Raw genomic sequence first — 6,124 nt, 5'->3', positions numbered from 1 at the left:
TTTAAGACTTTTTTTTTCAAGATAATAAAAACTATTTTTTTTTCTTTCTAAAATAGGCAATTAATTCTCTACACTAGTTACTTCGTCCCCCTTTTTTTTTACAATTCAATATTCCTGATTTTCCAAAGCCGGTCAGCATGCAAGTCTAAAGCAAATAAATGCATGAAGCAAACAGGATGCAGCAGGATGGTCTTTACATTTTAGGTTGCTAGTCCTAGACGGACCCAACCCCTGTGTTGAGTCCCCTAAGTCAGATGCAACGTGATGCAAATAAGCTTTTTCCTACTAGGGATCCTGCATGAAGTCACGTTTTACTAAGTTTCAAACTGGGCTTTGTTCTAGACCTAGCTTACCCGAGCGGACAACTCGAGTCGAGGAGGGGCTACGTACCGGGGACCCGCGGGGTCATCCGGCTTTGTAACTTATCCGAGCCTCTTTCTTATTTCAGGTATTGACACTAACAGAATAGGGAGTCTCGACCAGCGAGCTTCTCCCCGGAGGTAAGAAGAGAAGGGTTTCGGCACAGTTCATATACAGTTCACATAATATCAAAGCGGTAAAGGCAATCAATTAGCACATTTAAGCCACAACATAATAAATAAAGCCAAATAATAACAATTATTCTAAACTCGAATTCTTGAAACCTGAACCAGAGATTCTGGGTTTTGAAGGTCCCCAGCAGAGTCGCCAGAGCTGTCACACCTCTTTTTTCCGCCCCAGCGAGGGGTGAAGGAGTTTTTTCCAATTAAAGGACAATCGAAACGGGATTTGTTTATTTATTTCAGAGTCGCCACTTGGGAAATTTAGGGTGTCCCAAGTCACCAATTTAATCCCGAATCGAGGAAAAGAATGACTCTGTATTACAGTCTGCTAATCAAAAATCCGGATAAGGAATTCTGTTAACCCGGGAGAAGGTGTTAGGCATTCCCGAGCTCCGTGGTTCTAGCACGGTCGCTCAACTGTTATATTTGGCTTGATTATTTGATTTTATACCATTATGCGCTCATGTGCAATTTTAACTCTTTACCGCTTTTATTATTATATTTTAAAAGAATGTGAACATCGTTTAAAATATGTCCTTGGATTACGTCACATGAAATGCACCCGCAATCCGGAACACATTTTATTCAATGTTTTGGGATTTAGATTTGGGTCGCATGAAATGCGCACCCGAATTTGAGAAGGTAATTTTATTAGAATCGCGTCTAAAGTGTCTAATGTGCCATTATCTTTTGGGAAAGCCGCGAAATTCGCTAAACGGCCCGTCCCAAATTTCTGAGTATTTCGATAACCAATTATTGAGGGCTCTGCATTTTGTGTTTTCTTGAGCGAGGCTCGTCTCATTTTTATTTTAAAGGAATCATCCTGTAGTAACTATGTTTTTCTATTTCCGTCTGTCTCTAAAAATAAAAGAATATAATCCTAATTAGTTACATACTTGAAAAGGTTACCACTTAGTAGTTGTTATCTTGAGACCAATGTTAGTGAGAAAGAATACTACTAAAATTAAAACCACAAATCAAATACGGAATTGACAATTATTATCAAAAAGGAAACCAATTAATTCACATGGTTAGATGAATTGAACCATTGGAATTATTTGTTTACAAATAACAAAAAAAATCATCCTTGATTACTAATGCTTGCTATAGTTTACTAAACTTAATCATTAACTCATCTCGTTTGAACCCAATTGTGCCTATTGGATTAATGACTTCAATGATTGATACCATGATCTTAACTTAAAATGTAGTGTGTTTACAGATTCTATGGAATTACTAACCATTTTTTTTTAATTATTTTTTTAAAAAAAAAAAATGGGCAGAACTTAGACCAACCAAACCCCTTTTTAACAAATAAACTGCCTAAAACCTAATTCACAAAAAATTAGTTCAAACTCATGCCTTATCTACATATTTAAGATTAATCTACTTTTTCAGATTAATACCCGCTCCGACTATGATTACTTAAACTTGTTCAAATCCAACCATTCAATATACTTACAATGAAAAGAAATTCTAAATACCCTGTATTTTTAAACAACTAATAATTTACAAATTTGCAGTTTACGAACAAAATAAAACAGTTCTAATGTACATGCAAACAAATAGACAATTATGATGAATTTAAAACTTCAACTCCTCATTTCTTGTATTTCATGCTTCAAATTTCAGCCTACGAGAACCAGTGTATCAAATTTGTGTACCTGATATTGGAAAGGCAAAGAAGGAGTGAAAGATCAGTAGTGCAGTAGTAAACAACAATACAGCAACAGCAGCAACAGGGACAGCCCAACAATAGACCAAAATTCAGCAGCAACTTAAGTGAAAAACCCAGCAGAAAAACTCAGAAGAAAACCAACAGCAAACAGCCAGTGGACTTTTAATCCAAAAGAGAACCAAAAATACTTAAATGGAGCACTTTTCAGCAAGTAAAGAACCCAGGGAAGATAACTGAAAACCAACAATGTGCCCGACCAAACCAAACCAAAGCAGAGAAAGAAACAGATGCAGAAACACAATGATTTCTGTTTTTTATGTTCAGAAAAACCAGCCCTCTTTTTCAGTATATGTTTTTTTCTAAAATCTGTTTTCTCTTTTCTTTTTCTGTTTTCCATATAATCTCTCCTCCCTTTTTTTTCTTCCAGTCTGCCCCCCTCTTTATACAATCTGCCCGACACTTCTTCTTTTCAAAAAATCAGAAATCCCCACTCAAAATCTGCTTTCTTACTTTAAATCCCATTAAGGAAGTCTTTTTCCCTGATTTTCAGCCCCCATTCCCCTTTGTTCTCCATTAATGCATTAATTAATTCCCCCATTAACAAAGCACTAACAATAAAGTATAAACCTAACTGTTTCATTCCTAAACCAACCCTGAAAACCCTTAATATTACTGTCTTCCTAAATGCAACTATTCAAATGTATTAAAACTTAATTCTGAAATCTGTTTAACTAACAATTAACCAAAACTGATTTGATTACAGCTATAACTAATTCAGCTAGTACTTTAAAGCAGAAAATACATCAAACAGAAAAGTTCCAAGGATTTAGAATAATGCTCATAATCAAAACAGAATCCGAATTAATCGGATAACTAACAATTAGAGAACTATAACCAACTAAATGCCAACTGATTTAAACTATACGAATGACCTAATCAACGAAGCTTAATTAACCGATTACATATTACAATTGACACTGAACAAATCATCAACAAAGCAATAGGCAATCAATGATATTTATAGAATCATGGACTAACAGGAAGCTAATTAATCGACGCAACTTATTAATCGATTACACAATTTATAACACATAATAATTAATGCAAATGCAAACAAATGACAGAATGGACCAAATAAAAGGTCCATTGGAGATGAACAAAGTCAATTGACCAAAAGAATTTTAAATACGATACAACAAATAAACAGATACACAAAGGTTTTTAAAAAAATGAACACATACAAAGGAAAGAAGAAGAAATACCTCATAATACCAGAACTATACGGACCCAGGCTCGAAACTCGGATTCAGAAACTTTGAGATCGAACAGACCTTAGTCGAAGTGTTCTCAACTGAGAACACTTCGATTAAAGTCAATTAGACCCCAACCCTTTTCTTTAATTTTTGACAGATTCCATGACTTGGAAATTAGGGTTCCGGTTTTCCCAGATTTAGGGTTCGATCATTTCTAGGCATATTCGAAGGGAATCAAGGGTGGTTTAGGGGTGAAGAAGGCCTGGGGGTCACATGGTATGAATTTGAAACAGATCTGGTAAGTTCATGTTTGACTCGAACCTTCAAATGAAGATTCGAGAAGTTCCAGGAAGATTCGAGCTGAACTATTACCAGATTCATGACGAGGGTGGTCAGGAGAAGCTGTGGTGTTAATTTGGTAATCATCGGAGTAGGTGAAGTTTCAGACGAACTCTTCGACTGCAGATTCGAGAAGATCAGTGATGATTCGAAAGAAACTAGCATCAGAAATACAAAAATGATCATTTCAATAAGGTCTGTGAAAATGATGGCATCGTCCGACACTTCACTGTTAGACATACACCACAACAGAATGGAGTGGCAGAACGTATGAACCGGACCTTGCTGGAGAAGGTACGGTGTATGTTGTCCAATGCTGGCTTGGGCAAAGAATTTTGGGCTGAGGCAATTACATATGCATGTCACCTCATTAATCGTCTACCATCTGCTGCTATTGATGGCAAAACACCATTTGAAAAATGGTACGGAAAACCTGCTGTAGATTATAACTCTTTGCACGTGTTTGGCTCAACTGCATATTATCATGTGACGGAGTCAAAATTGGATCCAAGGGCAAAGAAGGCTATTTTTATGGGAATTACTTCTGGAGTCAAAGGATATCGCTTATGGTGTCCTATGACAAAGAAAGTAATATTCAGCAGAGATGTTACCTTTGATGAATTTGCTATGGTAAATAAGGTAACAGAAGATACCAAACAAAATGAAGGTGCTTCTAAGCAGGTGGAGTTTGAGGGAAAATTTATTTTTCCTACACAAGAAGCAGAGGAGGAAACAAATGAAGATTACCCTCTGGAAGGAGAGCCAGTAGAGGAGATTCCAACTCAGGAATCTCAACAACAACTTGAATCAATAGCAACCAGCAGGCCAAAAAGAACAATAACGAAACCTGTTCGTCTCATAGAGACGGTTGCTTGTGCAACCTCAATTGTAGCTGATGATGTTCCTACTACTTATAAAGACGCTGTCCAAAGTTCAGAAGAAGATAAGTGGAGGATTGCCATGAATGATGAAATACAGTCCCTTCATCAGAATCATACATGGAGATTGGCCAATCTCCCGAAGGGAAAGAAAGCAATTGGGTGCAAATGGGTATTTGCAAAGAAGGAAGGATTTCCTAACCAAGTAGATGTTCGCTACAAAGCAAGATTGGTGGCCAAAGGATATGCTCAAAAGGAGGGAATTGATTACAATGAAGTATTTTCTCCAGTTGTAAAACATTCCTCCATTAGAATTATGTTGGCTTTGGTAGCACAATTGGATTTGGAACTAGTTCAGATGGATGTAAAAACTGCGTTTTTACATGGAAACTTGGAGGAGGAAATCTACATGACTCAGCCAGAAGGATTCAAAGTTGCTGGAAAAGAAAATATGGTGTGCAAACTTGAAAAATCGTTGTACGGATTGAAACAATCTTCTAGACAATGGTACAAGCGATTTGACGAGTTTATGTTGCGGCAAGGGTACAAGAGAAGCAAATACGATCATTGTGTGTATTTGCACAAGCTTAAAGATGGTTCCTTTGTATATCTTCTCCTATATGTTGATGATATGTTGATAGCTTCCAAGAATTCGGAAGAAATTGATAAGTTGAAGATTCAACTGAAGAAGGAGTTCGAGATGAAGGATTTGGGTGAGGCAAAGAAAATTCTTGGCATGGAGATAATTAGAGATAGACGTTCAAAGAAACTCTGTTTATCTCAAAAGGAATATTTGAAGAGAGTACTTCAACGTTTTGGCATAGATGACAAGACTAAGCCAGTTAGTACTCCACTTGCTTCCCATTTTAAGCTAAGTACTACTATGTCGCCAATGGATGAAGCTGAACGAGAGTATATGTCAAAGGTACCATACGCAAATGTTGTTGGTAGCTTGATGTATGCAATGGTTTGCACAAGGCCTGACATTTCACAAGCTGTTGGAGTTATTAGCAGATATATGCACAATCCAGGGAAGGAGCATTGGCAAGCTGTGAAGTGGATTCTACGGTATATTCATAATACTGTAGATGTCGGGTTAGTTTTTGAGCAGGAAGACAATCAGTCTGTAGTTGGATATTGTGACTCAGATTTTGCGGGTGATCTGGACAAACGAAGATCAACTACTGGTTATGTGTTTACTTTTGCAAAGGCACCAGTTAGTTGGAAGTCTACTTTGCAGTCAACAGTTGCTTTGTCTACAACAGAGGCAGAGTACATGGCTATTACAGAGGCTGTGAAGGAGGCAATTTGGCTTCAAGGATTGCTAAAGGAGCTTGGTGTTGAACAAAAAGGTATCACAATTTTTTGTGATAGTCAAAGTGCTATTCAATTAGCGAAGAACCAAGTTTATCATGCAAGGACGAAGCACATTGA

The sequence above is a fragment of the Nicotiana sylvestris genome, chromosome 1, assembly GCF_000393655.2.
Source record: "Nicotiana sylvestris chromosome 1, ASM39365v2, whole genome shotgun sequence".
Taxonomy (NCBI): Eukaryota; Viridiplantae; Streptophyta; class Magnoliopsida; order Solanales; family Solanaceae; genus Nicotiana; species Nicotiana sylvestris.
Note: the sequence above shows the minus strand (reverse complement) of the source record.